A 25,334-nucleotide genomic window follows, 5' to 3' on the forward strand; every position below is an offset into this window, starting at 1 on the left:
AAGAGGAGACTGGCATTTTACCTGTTTTAGATATAGACTTCAGGGATGGAGAGAGGAGGACCTGAATTTTGCCAGGGCTTTTGCCCGAGATGTTTGCTTTACATTCTGAGATGAGATAAATGAAGCTCCAAGGTAACTTGAATCACAGTGGGTGTCAGAGAGAAAGCAAGGATTTCATAGCTTTTAGGAATTTCAATATTACTATAAGGTTCCTGCCAAGTGTGGTACTCTCACACTTGGCAATAGGTCTGAGTACCTGTCCAAGGAAGGCCTGAGCTACAGGCCACCAAATAACATTGTGCCAAATATACTAATTTCCTTTCAGCTATTTGTCCTTAGGGGCCCAGCTTTTCTGAAAGCACTAAAACTTCACTGACAACTGTTACGCATATTTTATTTTTACTTCTCTCTTCATTATAGTGATGAGAAAGCACATAAATATTTGAAAGGTTTTACCTCCATGGCATTTATGTAGTAATAGCAGAAAACATAGATAGAAAAACAAAGTATCAAGAGAACGACAACAATAATGTTAGATATTAGCCTTATCTGAGTTTCCTCTGGATAAGACATCAAGTTAAGCATTGTACATGCATTATTTTAGTTAGCCCTTACAACAGCCTGAGGAGGTAGACTTGAAAGATTAAGTATCTGTTAGTATAGAATGGGATTCAAACCTGGGACTACACTTCTGATTATAGAGTCAGGTTCTTAATAACTGTGCTATATTGACTGCTATACTTGGCCTCCCCTGTTCAGTTTAGAAGAGGAGGGAAATGAGTGGTTACAAATCAACACAGTAAATAAAAAGTGATTAGAATGTATGTACTTTCTATTTGTTGGTTGTAAATTGCTATTTTCTAGAGTCCTAGGTTGTGACTGCTAACTACCATGATTCCTGAGTTCATAATTTAGCACTGCTAAATCTAGTCAGGAGAATGTAGTTTTTGGTGAATGGTGAATGAAAAAGCGTGAGCGAGAAACCTTAGGCTGGTTTCTTGATAAGGACTCTTCCTGAGATATGATCAACTTCCTTTTTTGCATTCCTAGACTAAAGCCCAGAGGACTCTTACACAGAATGGTGGTTCATTAGCATTTGCCCACCTGTTGTAGGTTTGGGTGCTTATACTCTGCCTAAAGCATTTACAATTGATTTTCTACCCTGAAGTCTAGACTTATGAAGACATGAATTTGCACTGAACTCAGGTACTAAACTCTGACCTAGCCTGGCTACAATTTGAGAACTGAATGCCATGCAATACAAGATCGATTGGCTACTATATCACAAGTGAGAAATGGAACTTGGATACCCTGAGATTATTTGAAACTGTACTCTCTCAATTCTCTCAAAGAAAAGTAATTTTTATATGTGCTTTTTAGAAGTGCTCTTCTATTAAATAGTAATATAAATATATACTTTTAAAATACAGAATATATAGAAAGGAAAATATAAATCTTAGTTCCCTTACCCAAAGACAAACACTGCAACAGGTCTATTAACATCTAGTCTTTTTTCTATTTTCACTAGAGGTGTGTGTGTGTGTGTGTGTGTGTGTGTGTGTGTGTGTGTGTGTGTGTGTGTTATAGAACAATATTAGTAGTTGTGCCATATAATGGGGCCCTTAGTAAATATTTGTTGAGTAAATTTTAAAAATAACATTAAATTAGATTCTGAGAGCTATTTTTCAGAGGAATTTTTAATGAACAATTATAATACTAAGATATAAATTTCATAATAAAATTATTGACCTTGAATTCAAATGCCATCATGAGAGTAATCTGGCACCAACAATTCCACATTATTGAAGAAATATTAATGTGGTCAGTTCAGTCAGGTGTGGTTTGTTCCTTAAGACCTCTCTGGTATGGTAAACATTTGGCATGTTGACGGTAATAATAACAATAACTGCTGACATTTACTAAATGCTTAGTATATGTCAGGAAAAAAGTCCTAATTGCTCTCCATTTATTAACTCATTTAACACTCAAAACAGCAGTAGGATTATCTACATGTTACAGAGAAAGAAACTGAAGTAGTTTTCTTGTGATCACACAGTTAATAAAAAGTGGAATTGAGATATAAACCCAGGTAGATTGGGTCATGCTTTGGGGGGATTCTGAAACAGCAAACTAATAGAACTTGCTTCTCTTCTTTTCTAGTAGGTATAGTCCTTCCTTAATTTCAACTCATTAAAAAAAATGCTTTTTAGTTTAAGGCAGTGGAAGGAAGGCTGGCATCAAATATTTTGATTGAAAAAGGTGATAACAAACAAAAAAAGCTGGAAGCTTTTTCATAAAGAAATTGCATTTCTAAATGTTCTGTATTAGAATATAATAAGTCTTCAGTTATACTCAATTACTACCCATGTTGTACAACAGATACCTTCTATTTTAATTGCTAATAAAGGGCTATACAACTAAAAAAAATGACTAGAAGATTGCCCTGTTTAAGTGTAATAGTAAAACTCAAAGGCTTTTGACCCAAACTGCCAGGACCAGTATTTTGGTAAGAGCTGGACTGGACCTTGAATGGACTATGAGTATGTGCAGGTGGCATCCCTGAGGAATCAGAGCCTCAGTGGACCGTGAGTGTTACAGCTGCATAACTCACTGAACTGTCTTGCCAGTTTCTACACTGCCTCAACTGGGAATAATTCAAAAAAGAAAAGCTCATATTCATTCCATTCTTCTGGAGCTCTGTGATAGCATTTAATAATACTCAATGGGATGTCTTCCACATATAGCATTATGGTATTTCTTCAAGTAATTGCTGAAAGATACAGGGTCTAATTGTTCTATAATACTCATGCCTATTTTATCTAGATGTTCAATGGATCTATAAATCTCCCCCTGAGATTCATCATAGTAACTGTAATAGAACCTTTGGCCCTAATGCCAGAAATCAGAAGAAACCACAAAGAGATTACTAGGATCCGCTAAATATTTACTGAAGAGTTTTCTGAATTCCTGTTCTTTTGACTCATTCAGAGCTCCACCCAATATAAGAATAATGGTAAACTCATCCTTATGGCTTTCCATGGCTTTAGCTGTATAAGGCAAATGCATTTCAATACTGTGCTGATCTTCATCTGTCTGCAGAGACATGCGTTCAAACATCCCTGTCTTCCATAGTTCTCTGTAAATCTCTTGGTCAAAACCAAGGTCATACAGAGGTGTCCTATATATATCCACTCTGGAAAGCGCACATGGAGAGAGGTGCACATGATGAGAAGGCCCAAGTGAAGGCCTGGAAAATTCTCTGGCTACTGGATCAACTTGTTCGTAAGCATGAGCAGCACAAGACCCACAGTACATAAGTACATCCTGTGTGGGTTGCTATAATGGCTCTAACAGGTCTTTTTGTAGACCGCACTTGTGAAAGCCAAACTTCTAGCTGTGATTCAGCGGTGGTCCTGAGGCTGTGTACAGCTCCTGGCATGACTGACTGCTCAGCAGACGACTCGGCTGGATATCTCAGTGCCCGTGCTGCTCTAAAGGGGCCGGGGAATCTCTTCCAGTATTATTATACTATGATTTCCCTTCTTGAATTTTTCATTTTAATTTATCATTAGTCAACTTGAGTATACTTTCAAGCAACCTTTTTCAATAAGTATATGATTGGTATAGATTTACAAGTCTATGTGCTACATTTAATATATTTTGACTGCAAGTAACAGAAAATATGACTCAGATTGGCTTAAACCAGTGGTTCTCACACATTAACCTGCATCAGAATCATCTGAGGGGCTTCTTAAGGCACAGATTGCTGAGCCCCACCCCTGGTTTCTGATTCTACAGGGCTGACAAAGGGCTCTAAAATTTGCATTTCTACTAAATTTCTGGGTGAGCCTACTGGTCTGGGACCATATTTTGAGAAAATGACCTTAGAATTCAAGATTCAGGCCTAAAGTAGGCTTAATCTGATTTCTCCCACTCTATTTCCCAGCCTCTTCCTTAGCTGTTATCTCCTCAGTGTGTCTGCCCAACTCTCAAACGGGTAAGATGACTGCGGCCATTTTAAGCCTTGAATCTATGCACAAAAATATCCAAGAAAAGAGAACTTAGCACTTTCAGTAATTTTTCTAAATCAAGGAAATTTCTTTACTAAAGCCTTCAGAAAATTTCTTTGGGTCATGGCCTAAATTAGATTATCTCTTCTTTCTTGAACAAATTCTAACGGCCAGAGGAACACTGTTTGCTGATTGGCTTAGGTCTGTGTACCTGAAATAATCACAGAAGAAGCATGACATGCCTCTAAGATGAATCAAGGACTAACCTGGAAGTGCAGGAATTGTAGTCTTTAGTTGGAGGATGAGGACTTTGCTATTATACCTTCTTTTCCACTATTTTGGTTCAAAGCACATAAAAAAAGACATTTAAAAAAAGTCTTATATCAAAAGAAGTCTTCGGAATCTATCTTTGGGAAATTGTGCTGTAAAATTTTACTTTCCCAAGTCAACCTTAAAGCTAATATTTGAAGTTTACATATTAATAACAACATAACAATATTTACAATGATAGAACAACTATACATATTTCTAAACAGGGCCTTTAACACAATACTAAACAAGATTTTTTCATAAATAAAATAGGTACCTGTCTGTATGCAAAGTCTCACTGTAATTATGAAGAGGATATTAATTTATAGAGTTCCTGAGATATTCCAGGAACTGTATTTCACATGCGTTATCTAATTTTATCTACCTGGCAGCCTAATAATTAGGTAATATTATTACCTATGTTTTTCAGATAAGGATTATATAGTGTCTATACTGCAGTATTATATAACAGTACATGTTGTCTAATCTAATTTAAATGAATATAATAATGCCCTTTTCTTGACAACTATATAATATATACTGCTCATTTGTTTCATAAAATTACCTTTAGGAAGTACATATCAAACATAATAAGTAATGTTAAGGGAGCTATGCTGATGTATATGGTTGTTTTCATATATAATTCATTTAATTAAATTTAAGTGTATGTTTAAGTGTTTATTATATATAAGACACCATGTATAAAAATATATATAGTATACCTACATTTATATATTTATGTACATATATAGTATATAGATCTATATATGAATATACATATATATATACAGAGAGAGAGAAAGACAGAGAGAGAGAGAGAGAGAGAGAGCTAAAGAGAGGACCACCAAAAAGCGCTTAATATAATGCCTGGCTCATATTAAGTACCCTATAATACTTTAGCTTTTACTGGCATTTTTATTTAATTCAATAAAACATATTTACATATATATTAAGGCTCTATTAGCTATGAAGCATTGTTAAAGGAAATCAGTATATATTCATATATACAAACATTAAACATCGCATATTAAACACCAGCCCCTTTAACGTAGGCTGTTATTATACTCATTACAGAGGCCATTTCTCAAGCAAATTAGTCATGTAACTTGTTTCTTGATAAGAGCACAAGGAGTTAAGACTGCCAAAATCAACAGTGTATTTCAAAGGCTTCCAGGTTCTCTATAACAAAGGCTGAGTAAGCTATGACTCATAATCGGGAAACTTCTATTTGAAGGCCTTATTATCTCTTTTCATATCAGGGTGTGGGAAAGACTGGTAGCAGTGGGCAGCAGGCAGGGAGGAGTTCCGTTCTGTTCCCAGTGCTACCAAGTGGGTGGGAAGCATATAATGGAAGGTCTCCTGGAGTAGTCCTTTTTTATTCCAGGGAGCCCCTAAGACACATATATGGTGGTCTGAAAACATATTTAGGACAATGAAGCTGTGTTAGAATTTACTATTTATTCCACTGTCGGTGGTTGAGTCACTTATGCATCATCATCTAGGAGTAAACAGTAAACGAGACTGTCCTGCATCTAGCCACTTTGGATTGCTTGCTGCTTCAGTCTCAGTGTTTTATTTATATATGGGGGGTTGGGAAAGACTGTGTTTTTAAGGCTCAGTTTTGATCCTGCACATCATGTAATTGAAAGAGAATGGTTTTCCAGTTGCCCAGAGGGTTTAAATGATGGCTGTCATGTACTTGTTGTATAGCCTTGGGCCATGCCTTAATATTTGTATACCATAGTGCCCTGACTTTTAAAAGAGTGATATTATCTACCTAATAGATATATTGTGAAAAATAAATTATATTGCAAATGAAAAAGAGAGCCATCATAGCTAGCATATAGTAGATTCTCAAAACAAAAGAATTTACAAAAAAAGAGTGAGTTGGTATTACACCGAATATCCATTATACTGAGGATAACTATATAACATAATTTATAATCCAAAGACATTACTGAGAGTGAATGCACCATGATTAATAATTAGCCCAGGACAGCAAGCTAAACAAGGACTGTCCTGAGCAGCTCTGAAGATGTACTCGCTCTAATTATAATCATGTCGCTTTGTTGATGGGGCTAAAGGGAGGAGTCAGAACTCCTTATCTCTTGGTATCAGAATTTTACAATCATTTAAATTTTTTATTACTGTTGGCACAGAAAGCTCAGGGTTTCCCTCATATACTTCATGGTTATTTATCACTGGATCATGCATACAACAGAGTTTGTGTTAAGTGGTAAAGTAGAAAAAGGAAAGTATATGACCCAGTTTCCTTTTTTCCCTTTCTACTGACTTTTCCCCCTAATATGAAGAAAATTTAGTTCTATCTTTTACTCAAGCAGTTGATACAATGCTTAGAACCCATAAGAATAGCACCCACCCTTCCTACCCCCTCTCACCCCCCACATCACAGAAGTTTCCTTGGGGTCATTGGGTTAAAAGCAGAAAGGAGACCTTTCATAAATTATGCTTTGCAACCCTATAATTTAAACTTGTCATGATCTGGAAAGCATTTTCTTATTTCTGTTGTTTAATAAAAAATATACTTTGACGATATACTTGATGGCATTCAAGATACTGGCTAAATTTGGAGGCAGTGGAATGTGTTTACACATTCTGCATTAAGTTCCTATTTGAAATGGAACAAAGAGTCCTGATATTCACCTGAGGAAAGAGGCCTTTAAAAACTGATTAAAAGAAGAAGTGTGACAATATTAAATACTTTTACGTTTTATAAAATTCCAATTTTTAAACATGGAAGATGTATAAAACACATGCATAAAAAAATCTGACATTGCCAATTTTTTAATTTGAAGACTGATTCTGAATTGTCTTAATTTTCTGTAAAATCTTGACTTTCTAAGGGCACTTTGAGCCCTAATCCAAGAAATTGTCCAGGCTCTACCATCTACATATTGGGGAAGAGGTCAAGAAGGGGAGTTAAGTCCAGACCTCAGTGTCAAAAGGTTGATACTTGGCAAATTTCCTGCTCACAAAATTGCACCTTGACATATCTTTCATTTTGCATTCATTCATTCATTCATTCATAAGAATTCATTATGTTCCTACCAAGAGCCATGTTCAAAGCCAGATGATTGGAATTTAAGCATGATCACTGCCATCTTAGGCTTAAAGTCCAGTGAGGCATGTAGCGTTGCTATAAGTAATTACTATACAATAATACCAGTATAAATGATAGAAGAAGCTCAAGGCACTATGGGAACCTATAGTGGCCTAGGGGTCAGGGTATGTGATTTGTTAAGCTGAGTAGGGTGAGTAAGAATGACCATTTTATAATGGTAATGATGTCCAAGACAGGAAAGACAATCTGTGAGGGATGGTAAGAGAAAGCTTGGTATGAGGGTCTGAAAATAGACTAGCATGGCTAAAACAAAGATACTCAGTGAATATAAAGCTGGAGAGGAGAGCAGTGACAACATAATGGAGGCTTTGTAAGTCATATTAGTCCAGGCTTTATCCAGTGGGTAGCTGGGAAGTCATAGAGAGACTTTATGCAACATGGTCATGCATCTTACAGAGTTAATTCTGGCTGCAAAAGACCAATTAGAGAATGAAACAATAGTCAAGATCAAAATAAATAGCAATTTCTACAAAAATATTGTCGATGGACATAGAGAAATTTAGAAAGGTATATTAACACGACTTGGTGATTAACTGGATATTGAAAATGAAGTAAAATATGCCTAGGATTTTGGCTTAGGAACCTGAGTGGATGGTGATGCCCTTAAATGATATGGAGAACATTCAAGGAGAAAAAGGAGGTTTGCAGAGTTGTGATACTGAGTTCCATTTTGAACAAGCTGAGTTTGAAATAGCCTTGATATATTCTAGTAGAGGTGTCAACTAGAAAATTGATTGCATGGATCAGGAGTTCAGGAGAACCATATTTAGAGATTTTAGATTGACTAGTATAAAAATGGCCTTTGAAGCCCTGAGAGTAGATGAGACACTCTGAAACAAGTTGCTAGAATGACAGGAGTGGAGGGTAGAGAATAGATTCCTAACAAACATTAACACATAAAAGAGGAGGAGGGCTGCTCCTACATTTCTCTAGCAAAAAGAAAAAAAAAAAAAGCTTTCAAAGGGCTTTAGGAAACAGGCAGCATGTGACCACAGTCTAACTTGTGAAGATAAGATATAGAGTCTGATATTATGTTCTGGGTTAGAGTGTCAGTCAATATCTAAATATAGTTTAAAAGCCAGATTCCAACTCAAGAAAAACATTGCTTGAGCTTCTCTGGATGTGAAGAGGACTCACAGCCTGACTATCTCGCTAATGTTATTACAGTTTCTTTGCTTTTCCTTCCCTTCTTTGGTAATGCTCTATCCAGGACATGCTTCTCTGGTAACATGCCAGACACGAGCAGCTTGAAGACTGCCCTCATTTTATTCTTAGATAGTATTCTCACTCATATTATAGAAAAAGGAAGTTTTATGATTGGAGTAGTGGGAAAATAAAGTATTTGCTTACCCTAGCCATAAACTATAATTAGAAAGGCGAGAGATACCCAAAGTAGTAATGCAACACTCATTTCTCTCAAGAATTTCATAAAACTTAATTAAGGAATGCAACAGTCCTAATAAAAAATATAAAATGTATATTGACAATGAAATAGATGCTCTTATTTTTCTCTCTGCATTTCTAGTCTTCATCACATCAATTTATACATGCTGTCTCCATTCTAAGATATAAATCTTAGAATCATAGTATATCAAATCTGAAAGGATCTCAAAGAGAGCCTCTAACCCAAGACTTCTCCCGCTGGCTGCTTGCCCATTTTATAGATGAAGAAAGTGAAGTGCAGGAATGATAGCATTTAGAACTTACATTTGCATATTGCTATATATTTAAGTAATAATGTTTACATTCAAGGGAATATTAATCGATTACATTGGTTAAGATCCTGGGCTTTTGGAATTGACTGTCTGAGTTTGAATCCAGCTCTACAGAAGCTTTGGACAAATTATTTAGCCATTTAGAGATTTCTTAGTTCCTTAGTTTCTGCATCTACGGTATCGATTAATTATAATATCTACTCGTCGGTGTTTGTAGACAATTGTCCATAGCTCTCTTGTGTTTCTATCTTTTGAGCAGAGACACTGACTACCTTTGGTCTGGACTATCTTTTCAAAGATGTTCGTTTGTATAGACAACAGTCTTGAAAGATAGAGATAGCATCTGCTTCCAGAGCAAAGGGCAGGTTTGCTTACTGTCCAGCAAAATAAAGATAATGTCTCCCTCTGGAGCAAAAGTGAGGTATGCTTACTGTCCCTTATAAAAGATTTGGGTTCCCTAACCTCAGGATTCTTCTCCTTGACACAGACCACTGAGTGTGTAGGCATCAACTAGTCCTCAAAAAACTGGTGCAAATGCTAATACTCTGGATGTGAATATTGATGTGTGTAATAAAGACCTTTGTCTCTGACCCAGAAATTTCATGTCTTCTGCCTATGTCTATGAAATCGTGACAGGCTAATATATTAGCTTCCAAGTAGGGTAGAATCTCAGACCCTTCACGGTTCTTAACAAGAGATTTCTGTAAGAACTGAGTAAACCAAATAAATGTAAAGAGCTTAGAAGAATGTCTGGCGCACAAAAACTAAAGACTGAGTGAAGATGGGTTCATATTATTAGATAGTTATGCTTGCCAAATGCACATGGTTTATTAGTGGCAAAGCCAGGACTAGAATCCAGATCTGTAAAAACTCAGTCTGATGTTCTTTTTACCTTTCCATTCTACCAACCCCTTCCACCCCAACTTTATATTTTCTGCATATTAACTTTAGATAAATGTTGAATACAATGCATTTTAAGAGGAAGAATTAAGAATTTTATACCATTTTACTTGGTGAACATGTTAAAATTATTATGAGAAAGATAATATATCCCAGACCAATATATAAAGCATTAAGTGTTATTTTAAGAGAAGAATGGAGAAAACTATGGCAGCCTCTGATATACAGAAAAAAATTAATTTGTTCACAAATACATTGTAAACAAAATGTATAAAGTTTGAATATTTCCTAATAACAATTGACATTTTAGTATGACTACTTTTATTAATGCCCCCCTCCCAATCCACTACTACTTTCTGTTAAAGGCTTAAAGTAAATTCTAAAATGTATGTCATAGATGTAGTCTTTGAAAATAATAGCTCCCTAATACTAATTGTTGGATTTTGAAATATTTCCCTAAGGTATTTTCTATAAGTCATGGTTTAAGATTTGGTACCTGTATTATAATAGGAAAGAAAACGACTAGTATTAATCGAATACTTGCTTCATAGTTGACCCGTACTTAGTATTTTGCATGTGTTCTTTCATTGAATCCTTGCAACAATCCTATCAGGTAGAAATTATTAGTAATTTTGTTTACTGATGAGAAAATGATACATAGAGAAATTAAGTAGCTTACGCAAGTTATCTACCTAACAAGATCTAATAGACCATAGTGAACCAAAGTCTGATGTCTAGTGACCCTGCTCCATTAAGTTCTAGTTATATTGCCAAAAATCTTTGGGTGGATTTATAAGTAAATCAATATGGTGAGACGAAACACTAAAATTATGAAACTAGAGTTTTCACCAAACAATAAGACAATTTAATAACACTCATTATAGACCAATAATTGCAAATCACAATCAGTTCTACCCGTTCAATAAGCTGCTCATGGCTAGTCTGATTCTAACTGTATGTTCTTGGATGAAATGTGAAATTTTTGAAGAAATATAATTATCTTTCAATCTTAAAAGAGATACTATTTTATAAATCAATCAGTTTTCTTCCAGAGAACCTTGAAGATTATATTTTTACTGTAAATACAAATATTACATGAAGATAACAAGATATACAAATTTCTTTATTTCCCTCACTCCAAAACTCCCCTGCTTCATCATTCACACACTTGAACATCATGTTTCCACTTGTGAGCAGGTTAAGATCAATGTGTCATGTGACAAATGTTTATGTTACAATGTTTCTAAAAAACTCAAAGTTTTCTGCAGTATTGTCAACTCATTTTTAGTTACTTCTCTTTCTGATGCTCTTAATTCATCAGCTTTTAAAAAACACTAGGGACTTTTTTTTTCTCTATGTGTCTTTTATTCTACTTCCAGAGCTCTGTTTTCTATCTTTATGTCTGTCAAACTTAGTAGCTCCATGTTTAAAAAATAACATTTCACCTGTTCTTTTTCTTTTCTGCAATGGACCTTATACTTTTGAAAATCAGCATGACCTTTTTCATTCTTTATCAACACTTGCTGTAACAGCTTCCCTGAAGCAAAAGGAAGTAACTAAAACAGGTAACATGCTGAATGATCAGGAGGTGGAGACTCAGTCTAGCCTGACACCCAGCTGGAGTACTTGGCCACCTACTTTATGTAATTTTAGGTAATTTTTATGTAATTTCGAGGATTTCAAAACCCCATGTCTCCAGATCCTTTGAACATTGATTTGCCATGGTCCTTCTCCATCATCAGTTTAGAGAGGCAGGGCCTTGTCTTTAGTTGGCTGCTGGTAAACATCATAGTCATGGATGATTATTGCTAGAAGAACTACTTATCAACTCGGGCTCTGAGGCTGGAGTATTTCGCTATGTAACAAGAAAACAGAAGAAATAGCATGCCAAGGGTGAGAGCTCTACAGTAACAGAACACAGGAGGGCATCGTGCTAGACAAATCTAAAGTTCTGCAGGGTATGGGAACTTGGAAGGTATCATTTGTCTCCCTGTATGTCCATCAATAGGGCTAGCACTGAGGGGATGATAAAAATGATAAGATGTAGACTCTGCCTTTAAAGCACCTCCCATCTAGATGAGGAGATTAAGCCCACACGACCTAAGTAGAACACTATATATAATTATATTATATTGTATAGACAAGACTGTTAAGAGTTCAAAAAAGAGATACATTAAACAGTTCAAGATTTCTAACAGCATTCTCTAAAGATAACAATGAAGAATTAAAGAGGAGAGCAAGAATGAAGAGCAAGAAGAGTAGCCAAAGAAGGAAATAACAATGTGTGAGCAGTGCACTCCACTGATAGAGGGACTGTGTGAAAGTTGTTCCCAAAAGACTAGGCAAAAATATTTTTTAGCACCATGTGGTTCTGAGCTGAAGACATCTTAGAAGAGATACTTGGAGTTTATGTGTGGCCATGACTCATACAAAACTCTGTAATTCGATTTTGGTATTTGTAAAAACAGATAAAATTTGCTTGTTATCCTCCTAATTCATGATGTGTTTGGTTCCACTGGGTTATAGTAGGTATTATCTAAAAGTATATATTAAGTGCCAATTTTGGCAAGGCATTGAGGCCTGAATTAATAGAACCCCATAAACCCTATTCTTACCCTGTAGATCATTGTAACTCAGTATTGTAACCCACGGAAACAATGATAATGGGACTATCATCAGTACATTTTTTGTAAGATGACTGAAAAGGAGTGGCCTATGCTAAAACACCTGTGTTTTCAGTGACTTTTTCTTTGTTCCTTACCTTTCTTTGCTCTAAGTTCTTATTTCTTCTCAAACTTCTGGAGGGAATCTTGGCAGACAGTTTAGCAAGCTATATCTAAGAGGTGGCAAAAGAATGGCATTTAGGGATGTGGGAAATTTTGAGTTTGGCTCTTTGGAATCCTAAAGAGATATTTCTTTAAGGAGTAAAGGCCAACTCTGTTCTTGGAAACATTTCACTAATAATTGCCAATGGCATTTATGTTTCAATAGGACCAGAGTTTCCAATGTGAAATAATCCAATTGGTTGGAAGGAATATTTTAAAAGAATAGAAACTAGGGGATTCAGGAAATTTTGACCCACTCACCATACTTCAATTATGTTTCAGAGAAGTCACTGCCAACATTGCCATGTAGAAATTTTTACTTAGTTAATTTTTAAAAAAATTAGTCTTAAATCATTGAATGAAGATTGCAAGAGCCAGAGTCTGCTCTTCTTAATTTTGGTGTCTTATTTTGCTATTTAATGTAGAATTTTGGATAAGCTCTGGATGCAGTACAATGAAGAATTATCTGGTGTAGTGAAGTCTACAAGAAGAACAGGTTTGACTTAGAAATTACTTACTGGCCTATAGGGAGTCATCTACAATTTTAACTTTGAAGGTAAATGAGGCATGATGTTATTGCTTGTTCTCTTTGTTATTTGGGTTTTTATTAGTGAAAACTGATGTTGAATAAGAATTTTTTTATTATTAAAGCTTTGGTATTACTAACATAATTGACTTGGACTTGGAATTTTATGAAAACAAATACCCTTTCACCAGTTCTTGCTTTGAATATGTATATTCATTTAATGCTTACTTGAGAATTTAGGATTTTGCTCACTATCGTTATTTAGGCTACTTGGAAGAAAATATTGTTGTATGAATCCATGAACGGTATTAACATAGCTAATATCTTGGCTGTTTTATGAATACTTATATTTTTATGAAGATGCAAGCCTGTTTGAAATTTATTTTTTCCATTTCATTTTCTTAAATGGAGATTTCTATATTAAAAAGTATAAGATCAGAGAAACATATCAAGGGGGAAGGATATCCAAATGTGGGAAGAGAATCAGCAGATATTTTCTCTAGGATTAAAAAGATATGCTAGACAGTTCCTGGAACATGGCTAGAGCTTTGAGATATTGTTTTTGGTTGATGAAATAGTTGCTCTTCACAGTCAGAAGTGAACATAGGATGTGAAAAGTAAATAAAGTCTGAAAGAGCAGCTTATACTGTAGCATTTAATATTCTTTCTCTGACAGTACCGACCTCCCTGCTCTTCCCCAGCTGTGGCCTGTTTTCTCAAGGCGTATGGTATGATGAAACATCAGGAGGAGGGAATAATGGGGAATCTGAGCATGGAAAAGAGAAAAGAAAGATGAGATCGAAATGCAGGTGGGGCTCAGACTTGGAAGCAAAAGTATACTTTGTCAATTAACTACTTGGAGAAAGTAGTGTAATCTGTGGGACTAGGAGAAAAAAAAAAACATAAGAAAAGTAGAACTGGAATCTAGGAATTTGGATCCAAATTGTACACACCATTGGCTTCTCCATTATCGGCTCTGTGTTCCCAGCTCATGGCTGGGAAGAGGGGCCTGAGAGCCTCCAATCATTACTTACTCGCTTTGGAGCAGCTGGAACTTTGAGGATGTAAAGCTGTGACTGTCTAAATTCTTTGCTCACTTTGTTTTTTCCATTCCTTGGTACGGTGGAGGGACCATTTCTGTGGTAAGTTTAGCTGTTCTAGGATAACTAGGAATTACTAATTATTGTTATAAACTATCATAAAGGCCCAATAAAGAATTCCTTTTGGCAGAGCTTTTGGAAAAACATATTCTAATGCCAGCCTCATAACTAATGGGATATGTGAAATCTTGGATAAGAGCCTATGTGCATCTCAATTGCCTCCTTTAATAAATAAATCAATCTCTACCGGTGTCCCGCTGTTAAGATTAAATGAGACCAAATATAGACAACACTTTGAGAGGAATAAGACATATGATTTATGTCTGAGTTGTAAAATTTATGTTATACTTAGCATGGAAAGAGCCTCAGCCAATGTACCTATGTATGAATTCTGAAGTATATCTCCTGTGAAAAGTAAATCTTAAGGCTTGGTGCCTGTATTTATTTGTGGGAGATACAGGGGAAGGAAGAAGAGTGCAGGAAATGAGAAAGGGACCAAGTGAATCAAAATGACACTGAAAAACACCAAAGATTCTTCTCATGTGAGTCTCTTAAACATTGTGTCAGATCATTCTTCTGTTTTCTACATTAAAATAAAATGGATCTTTAAGGGGATCTTTCTTCCTCATGACATAGTTATTTATATCGATGTCTCTTCTCCCTTATTTACGTATAAACTTCTCGAGGACAGAAACCTTGTCTCATATTTTCTACCTATATGAGTAGACACAGTTTAGAGCTTTGCATACATAGTCAACAAATACCTGGTGAGTGAATGCTATCTGTAGATTTTCCAGCTGTTATATGGAAATAAAGTGCTGTTCACATGTTATTAATGATAGCTGTGGCAGCAGATAATAAAAGAGACTAGGTAGCTGTTTCAGAGGGGCATGGCTTCTACTCCCAAAGAATTACTTGGAATGGTAAAAAATTTTAATAACCACCAAAAAAATCATCATTTATATCTGGCCATCGAGCAAGTTTCTGTGAATTAAAAAAAAAGTTTTTCACAAGGTATAGGTTTCTCAACAATGGACCCTAGGTTTTATCAACTGCAGGGCACAGAATGCCAGTTTCTAAAAATGCTTTTGAAAGACAGCCTGCGATGTAATTAAATATGTAAAATTGTATCTCCTAGCTCAAAGAGAACTATGGAAAGAAAAGCAGTTGCTTTGTTTGTCTAGAATATCAGTGTCATTATTTTTATGGGATGCTTTTGAGAAACATTAATTTGTGAAAGAAAAGCATCCCAGAAGGCAAATTTGACAGTATAAATTCTCATGCCTGAAGCATTCTGAGGATCATAATTAATTGAAAGATAATGAAAGGCTAAATCAGCTTTGCTTAACTTCATAGAGCCATCAAAGTGACTCTAAATTAAAATTTCAAAATCTGGAAAAAGAAAGTATACAATGCTTTAGACAGAAAAACACAGGCCGATTGAGAGATTATGAAATGCTGGGCATCCCAATAGCATTCTAGTATGATTTCAACTGGCTCTTGATTGTCAGAATAAGCAAAATCCCTTCCTACACTGAAAAATACACACTTGTATATGGCATTCCATTTCTGAGGCAGACTTAAATAGTATGTTAGTTTATTATTGTCTGAAAAGCGAGGCCAATGAAAAGCTGCCAATTTGGCTTTTTAAAAAGAAATTACAACCTAATCTTGTCTCAAAGTTAATGATTTTTGGTAGGTTTAATAACTAAACCAATTTGTGGGCAAACCTTAAGAAATAGCATCTGTCTTTTATACTGTGGAGGAGTTTCAAGAATAAAAATGCAGCTGAAATTAAAAATCAAGGAAAAAATTGTGAAATTCAGGAGCTAGATTCCATTACATTACCAGGATAATTTAATTTTGAGGGTTTCTCTTGGGGGGTTGGTAGGGAGTATTTTGGACTTTTATCTTGTTATTATTGGCCCTTGCCTCTCACCCCATTGATGCCAGTAAAAAAAAAAAAAAAATGATGTAGCACTTGCTTTGGAGACATTTAACTTTGGGGAGAAATTGAAGCTGAAGTATCTCATAGTGGGGAGAAAGTTAGCAGTAGTAAAAAATATTGTCAGTAGAAAACAATGGGGGGAAACCAGCTTGAATCTCAGGGCGGAGGCCTTGCTAAAGCCATGGCAGAAGGTGAAGGGGTCTACAAGTCTATTACCTGATAGGTTAGGGGGTGAGCACTGCGGAGTAGGGAGTGTTTTGGTCTCACTCTTAATGCTTCTTTGTGAGAAGATTTCATAACTGAGTATATTTTCCTGAAGGAAATTACCACTGATACACATCTAGTACTTTGCAAGAAGAAGGTGATAAAAAATTACACGTTCAGTGAATGAGTAAAAGTGAATGACTAGAGATACTTTCCCCCCATGGATTTCAATTCTCTTCTATTAGGACAATTATATATAGTCAATCCAGGTGTAAAATGTAGTTTACATATATTTATTGACTTTCTGCCTGCTCTTTCACATAGCCTAGGAATTTATCCAGTGTGAATAACATTGCAAAAGGAAACCATTTTGTTTTAAATAACTAATTAAAAAACAGGAATTTATAATTATTAATAATTATAATAACTATCATTTGAGTACCAAGTCTCATATACTCTGCTATACCTTGTACATGTACCTAGATGTCTGCCGTGGGTTTTTCTGCCCTTCGAAATTCCAATTTCAAAGACCTGTAGAGGTTCCAAGGGGAAACCATGGATCCCGTGTGTATGATTCCTATAGCTACAATGCGTACCTCCTCTCCTCTATGTCGACCTGGATGAAAAACTCAGTCCCTTCACTTGTTTCAACAAGGAATGTACTCCTCCCACCCCATTCCCCCACATTTTATCAGGTTTCTTCATTTTTTTACTTCATGTGGTCTTTGCTCTCTCCCTATGAAATTGCTTGTGAGTTCTGAGTTCTTATTTTATGTAGACTATAACTATCTCCTACACTCAGCATTATATACACAAAACCCCTTAAGCAGCTTATCAGAATAAAAGAGGCTTCAGATCTGCCCTTCCTAGAAGGTTAGGTTTATAAATATACATTACTGTCACAGGTAATGTTCCCCTAGGATCTGCATGCAGAGGGTTTATTTGAAGTGCTCTTGAAAGCAGTATCTATGAAGATACAAGGAAGCAAGACTAAACAGAGGGAAAAGTTGAAATGAGATATAGTTGAAACAGTAGCCTCGGTCAATACCACAGAGATTTCTCAAGAGTGAGATAATCCTATGAAGATGTCCCACATTAAGGAGCATATCCTACAACAATCAATTATTGGCTATGGCTGTCCCATAGGAATTGGAGGCAACTTCCTTCAGCTGAGGGCAATTCGCAGAGTTGGACACAACAACTATGAGTCATCAGCAGCCAACATTCCCGGTATTTGAAACCATGAAGCCTTGACTATAAAGGGGAATCTGGGAGTTGTCAAATGCAGTCACTACAATCAACCCCATACCATTCAGTTCCACTTGCTTCATATAGTATCTTCCCTCCACAAGGGAGGAACTCCTCCAGGACTGTAATTGGTCTCTTCCTGAGAAAGCTTTAAGAGGAAGTATAGTGGGACAAGCTACAATGTCAGACCCTTTCTCCCTTTTTCCTTCCCCTTTCCCACCCATCCTCACCCCTACAGTTATTCTGATATTTATAGTCTCTCCCATCTATTAACCCCTATTAATCGGCCTGTGTTTTTCTGTCTAAATCTATTACTAGATTTCACTCTCTCTTGACTGATCTCTATTAGGTCTCTATCCCTGAAGAAGACATCTGAGCCCCTAGCTGCTGTGCTTTTCTCAGAATGTGGCTTCTGCATGTGTCCATTTACCATCAGAATTGGTCAGAGGAATACCACGAGCACTCTCCCTCCTCTCTATTACAAGCAGATCACCCGGGTGCCAAGTGTATTTTTCCCTGCTCCTATTATGCAACAGCAGCCTACCTTCTCTTCATGATCAGAGTCAATTAGCCCTGCCAAAATTGTAAATCCTTTTTTGGCCTACTGGATCCCTGGCACAAAGAACCTAGAGTAACCATATGGCATTCACAGCTAAAGTTTAATGGGACTCCTGTGGAGACATCCTCCCTCTGGGAATCATTACCATTAGAACTACAGAACCTAAAGTTGTGGGGATGAGAAAGACAAATTTCCCAAAGGTGTTACTGGAAGTAATGATAAGCATAGTCACTTCTTGCAATCCTTAGTTCCATGTATTCTCCCTTAGGAAACACAGCATCATATAATGGTTGGTGATTTAGGGTGTGCTTTTCATCCTAGAAAATGAAAATGCATACTACATTCTTGCAGAATAGAATTTCCAAGTTGCCACTTTAGCTGTACCTTCAAAAAAGCCATTCCATCACTCTGTCAGGCTGGCAGAAGCAGGGTGATAGAATATGTGATAGAAACAGTGAATCTCATGGTCAGGTGCCTAGTGTCACACCTCATTTTCTGTAAAGTGCATTGCAAAGTGCATTTATGTAGTGTCATGTGTTGGTAAATCAAACATTTCGTTTGCCCTTGGATAATAGAGCTGCCTATGAACCTAATGGGTAGGAAAGAAAATTACATAGAAAACTCCACTCAAAATAAATTCCTGCCTCCCAAGATGGATTAAACACCTTGGATAATAGAGCTGCCTATGAACCTAATGGGTAGGAAAGAAAATTACATAGAAAACTCCACTCGAAATAAATTCCTGCCTCCCAAGATGGATTAAACACAATGTAATCAACTTTGTCTAGTTGGTCTCCTCAAGAGATGGTGTCATAGTAGAGGGTCAGCATTAGTGTTGCTGCTGGCATGTTAGATGACTGACAGTAACAGTACTAGAACCATCTTGGTAAAAAGTAGGCCATGTTGTTAGGCCCATGCACAACCTCCATTCTTGTCTCCATAGCTTCTCCTGAGTAAACCCTTTGTGCAACACTGAGGTGACTTCTGACAAAGACTGGCTATTGTCAACCAGCTAATTTATTCCGCATGCTTAGTTAGTGCCCTTTCAATAGTAGATTCTTTCTGGTGGGCATTATGATGTAAATCAAAGATATTCACACTTCATGCCCATGCTTGTATGTCAGTTCACATACCTCTTCCTCAGAACTCTTTGTCTCATTCTTCTAACTTATCTTCTTCCAAGCCCCTGACCAACAAGCCAAACCATTTGTCCCTGCTAATGAGTCCATATATAATCTTACATCAACCTACTTCTCTTCCAACACAAAATAGATGATTGTGCACTCACTCAAATTGTGCACTCTGCGAGTGGGAAAGATTGTGCCGTCTTTCAAGGCCATCCATGAGTGAAGCTATTGTGTGAGAGTCCAAATCATATATCAGTTATCTACTGTTGTGTAACAAACCACAGTTAATTATTTCTTAAAGAGAGATGACAAACATGGCTAAGAATGGAGATGAATGAAGTGGAATGAAGGTGAAAGTCATGAAATCAGATTGCTTACAATAGTGATTGTGACATTACCATCAATAAACAATGGCAGCACTTAAAAAGACTGTGAGCTAGAAAATAAGGTTTTAAATAAATATAGGAGATAAACTAGAAAAAACCTTATGCTTTCTACAACTCAAAACCAGAATTCCTTACCTATGTTTTCAGACCTCTCCCCACTCTGGATTCCATTTGCAAGTTAAATATTCTCCTCCAGCTACAATTTTGAAAAACTCTGTCAGAAACTATTGTGAAAAAATGATCTATTGCTGCCTTCATGTTATTACTTTAACTTGGAATTTTCCTCCCACCCCATCACACTCCAACCCTCCATGAAATACTTAATTACTTTTTATTATCCAACTCAAATTCTTTTTGGAAGTGAGGACTTAAATAAACAAACAAATTGAGTCTCCATGAAGAATCTTCTGTCAGGAATAGATCTTCCCTCCCCTAAACACACTGTACTCCTTAATGGTAGGGCCTACATCTTACTGATCTTTAAAGTGCTGCACAATGCACATACAGGTGCCTAACATTTCATGAGTGAGTGCTTTAGCACCTTATAGTTAGGCCATGTAACCTTGTATTATATTTTGGAATAATTTTATCTTTTCTGTAAGTTAAAATCTCCTCCAAGTCATTATTTTGCTTTTCATAGCATCTGCGAAGTGTTATGAGTTAAGTGTTATTAAAGAAATTTATTAATTTCCTTAATAAATTAACTTAAATATTTTGATAGTAACTCAGTGTTAGTATCAAAATATTTAAGTTAATTTATTAAGGAAATTACTGCTCATACAGGACTCATGAGAACAGAAACTGGTCTGTGATGTAATTACAAGAACAGCCTTAGTCAATACCATGAGGATCTCTCTGAAGGTGGAGTGGTCCTTTAGAGATGTTTTGAAACGAGGCAAGGGGAACAAAACATTGTATCCTGCATTTTCCAGGCATTGAATGTGTACTATGTCTCCAAGAGAGGGCATAACTTTAGGTGTGGCAGCTTCCTTGAGCCAAGGGCAATGCCTGAAGAAAGACACAGCTGTGAGCCATCAGCAGCCAAAATTCCAGTCAGCTAGAAGAATGACTACCTTAATTCTAAAAGGGGATCTGGATGGCACACAACATCCACATTCCTAAGAGAGAAAAATGCAGCCTCTTGCTCACCTTCCATAAAAATCCTCTTCCTGAGGTATGAGTGAAAAGACGAGACTGAATTTACTTTTAGCTTTAAACTCCTCCTCTGAGCCCCCAAACTTCTTTTTCTGTTTAAGGATTTGAATTGTCACCTGAGGTATCTATTTCTGGCTCTGCCTTGTCACGGGGTACTAGGAAAGTTTCTCACACTCACCTACACAGTGCTAGTCACCCATGTCAACACTGCCAGTACGCCAGCCTAATCAGACAGGGTCTCCCTGCATTAACAGTCATCTCTGTGACCTGTGGCTTTGCGGGGCTACATAGTTGTCCCTGGCTTGAAGATCACAGCATTAAAGAATATGGTCCTGAGAAAAAATTCTCACCTGTGTCCTCTCAGCATCTTTCTTCCACTCTCAGCATCAAGTCTTGCTTCTGAGTTAATGACTCCTATATACCGGCATATCTTGAAGATATTGCAGTTTCCATTCCAGACCAGTGCAATAAAGTGAGTATCACAAATAATCGACTCATAATCTTTCTGCTGGTGGGGCGTCTTGTCTTCAACTTGTAAAAAACACAACACCTGTGAATTGCAATAAAACGAAGTGCAATAAAAACAAGGTATGCCTATACAGGGAGGGAGCATCAGCTTCTGTTTTTTTCAGCTCCTACATGCACGATCTCTGCCTCCTATAAGAAGGAGATAGAATATCTATTGGGCAATTTTGCTTGCAGGGATGACTTGTCTCCTTGGTTCCTCCTTGCTTTCTGATCTTAATTTCTGGATGGATAAAGAAAGTCTCATAGCAAGTTTCCTTTGCTAGAAATATTCATCTTTTCTATAACTAAATTTTAGATGGGGAGGGAGGAAGATACTTTCCTTTCACTTGGCAACCCAATACATTGAATATACACCATATAAATGAGTAGCTCCTAAGTTAAAAGTGGTTTGTACTTGGATGGTCCCCACTGTTTTAAGATCAGACCTTATACACGAACAGTAAATTAATGGACACAGTCTCTCATCAAGGCTCCCACTTTTTCTGAGTTTCAGACCAGAGATGGATGTTGGAGACCATTCCCTGGGACTTTATTTGCAGGGAGGTTGACTTACTAGGAAGGCTGTTAAACCAGCATCAATTGTAATTTCTCAAATCTTAACTGAGGCCTCCAGTTCAACTCTGCCATTTGGTTGGGTTCCGTAAAGGCATCTGTCACTTCTCTATTTTCTCTTCTTGAATAAAGCTTTGCTAAAAAGGAGAATTAAGAGCTCCCATGAATTCAAAAGCTTCTTGAATAATGCCTTACTGTATGTTGCTCTTATAATAACTTGCTTTAACTGAATCTGATTTTCCAAACTGTTCAATAGCACCTTGTCATATGGCTCATTGCAAAAGACTCTCTAGTATTAACACATTTCCAGGGAACTTTTCCCCTTCCTTTTGGTGCATGGTGAGGGAGTGGATGTATGAGTCCAAGTGACTCTCCACATTATCAAGTCCTCTTTTCGATGTTGTCAATTATATTCATTACAGAGATGAAGCTCTGGCAGGACTGAGGTCATGTGTACATACTAATTGCTAAGCCCATACACTTTCCTTTAATCTCCTTCACATCTCTGCTTCTGAAACCTGTCACTACTGCAACACAGTACACTCTCTTCAAATTCGAAATCTTTTTGTCTGTTCCCTGAAATTGGACCGAGAATGTAGTGTATGGTTAACAGGTTAGCAGCCTCTACTGAGAATTCCAGTGCTTGCCTGATAACTGCTTCAACAGTAGATGTCCTGCATCTGAGGGACTCTGTCTCAATAAGTGGAACTTGGTAAGGGCTTTTGGTCAGGCAAAATCACTATGGCCATGCATAGATTTCCCCTTCCAAAAAGAATGTTATATTTTAGAGTTCATTGTGGTAAATTTCTAAAGAAAATTCTAAAACAAACAAACAAACAAAGAAAAAAACACCTCATCTGTAACTCAAGATGGTTTGGGCTTATGTAATAATATGATACATTGCTTTTTGCTTAAAATATCCAATCTTAAATAATGCGTCCCTCTTCAAAAACTGAGAAGTTGACCTCAGAGTAGAACTCTATCTTGTAGTCCCTATGGGGCTGTTGTGGATCTATTCCTTTAAGATTTTTAGAAAGGTTATTGTTCAATTGAAAATAAAGGTTCTGTGAGGTACATCCTGAAAATCCATAGAAGGCTTTTCGAAAGGGTCTCTAAAAGGGTCTTTTTGAAAGGATGACCTTAAATCTTCAGATGTCTTAAAATAGAGTTTTGCAGTCCCACATTTTGCTTCATATTTACCTTAAATTCCCTTCACATTCCTTCAAATTTACCCTAATATTACCCTAATTATTTACCCTTTATATTTACTTGTTTCCTGACAACACCCTGGATTTGATCTTTTCCCTGAGGCTCTTTCTTACTTTTGAGAGTCATCTTCTGGGAGAGACTAAGGATGAACCTTATTTTCAAACAAGGGCCATTTTTATTTGCTCTTCATTCTGCTTGAAAAATGAAGTAATTTCTTTTTTAGTTCAGATCTCTTTATCTTCATTTTATGACATACAGTTAAAAGAAATTAGTTGTCACTATTAACAGTTAGCCTAGAAATATCCTGAGCCAGATTAATTTGTTCACTAGGTACATTTCCATTTTCCGCGGCTAATGGTTTCTCTAAACTTTCCACTGCTATATATCCACAGTCTTCTACCTTCTAGCCCCCAGTAACATTTAACTCGCTCTCCTTTGAGCCTTCATTGACAACCGCTTTGAGGCTCATTGGTCTTCATAACACCCTACTTCCAAGTAACAAAACCTGCTACTCTTGTTACATAGCAAATTCACCTAAAACTTACCAGTATAAAATAACAACCATTTTGTTTTGTTCATGATTTTGCCTGAGAGTAATTTGGGGAAGGGCTCAGCTGAACAGATCCTATCTGGAATCTCTCATGTAGTTGTTGTTAAATGTTAGACAAGACTACAGTCATCTGAAGGCTTGACTAGACTGGATGTCTGAGAAAGCTAACTCTCATGGCTGGCAGTTGATGCGAGCTATTAACTAGGAGCTCATCTCAACTGTCAACCGGAGCATATAGCAATGGCCCCTACCTATGGCTTAGCTTTCTCATATCTTGGCGACTTTGGGTAACTTCTTACATGGCAACCCAGGACCCCCAAATGTAAGTATCCTCATGAAAATGCTAAAAGCTGCATCATATTTTATAACCTGGTCTCAGACCACATAGTGTCAATTCTCTTGTACTCTATTAGTCGAAATAGTTATAAACCTACTCAAATTCAAAGTGAGGGAATGTAAACCCACCTCTCCATGCTCTCCATGTAAGGAATATCCAAGAAGTTTGCAGCCATTTTTTAAAACCCATCACAAGGGGCCTTGCATTATCATTGGCCTTATGATAATGTCAGACAGACAGATGATGCTCTATAAGTGTTTGTTGAAATAATGGATTTTGGTAGAGAAAGAAAGGAATTCTGTGGGTGATGCTAGAACTAGTGAGGCACCATGTGAGGTCTTTACCCCTGGTATCTTCAGAAAGAGAAGAGACACCACTATGTGGGTGATGGAAGCCCTCATTTGTCTAAAAACAAAAGGCTGACCATTGTGTACTTCTTTTGATCCTTTTTATTTTTTGATTATTCTAGGCCCAAGGGAGAATCATACATTACCAGAGCTTTTATTTGTATTTCTAATAACAGTCAGCTTTCATACTCCAAAAATATGTAGAGTTATGATAACTTTGTCACTTCCTCAAGTAATATATGTGAAGCAAGTGACCTAGAAGAATTACAGATACTCTCCAAATATTGTATTCCAGGGAGCAACTTTGGCCACAAAGATATCCAGCTGAATGACTTTCTTTGTTCCATGTTCATTTGGGTATATAGTAGAATGTTTTCATTTTTTTGTCCCACAGGATACAGAGAAATTCCTCATGTGGATTAGAGGCGATATAGGAATATCATATACCAAGAACAAATACCTAGATTATGAGCTAGGATGAGTTTCAGTAAATGTAATTTTTACACATCATACATTTATAAACAGGAAGAAGGCCTTAAAAACTTTTGTTATTGTCCCTTAGCATACCCACCTGACAAGTTATCATAATTATAAGTGGAAATATCTTCTGAAAAATGTCAAGCATCTTGTTTGAATCCTCTGAAACAAAACAATTTC

The 25,334-nt window shown here is 36.6% G+C and overlaps 1 pseudogene; it reads right to left on the reverse strand.

Annotated features, from left to right (window-relative positions):
- Positions 1-2,575: 2,575 nt before the first annotated feature.
- On the reverse strand, positions 2,576-6,934 carry LOC120596814 (protein MEMO1-like; annotated as a pseudogene).
- Between the last annotated feature and the right edge of the window lie 18,400 nt (positions 6,935-25,334).

This window comes from Pteropus medius, unplaced genomic scaffold (genome assembly GCF_902729225.1).
Source record: "Pteropus medius unplaced genomic scaffold, Ma_sr-lr_union100, whole genome shotgun sequence".
Classification (NCBI taxonomy): domain Eukaryota; kingdom Metazoa; phylum Chordata; class Mammalia; order Chiroptera; family Pteropodidae; genus Pteropus; species Pteropus medius.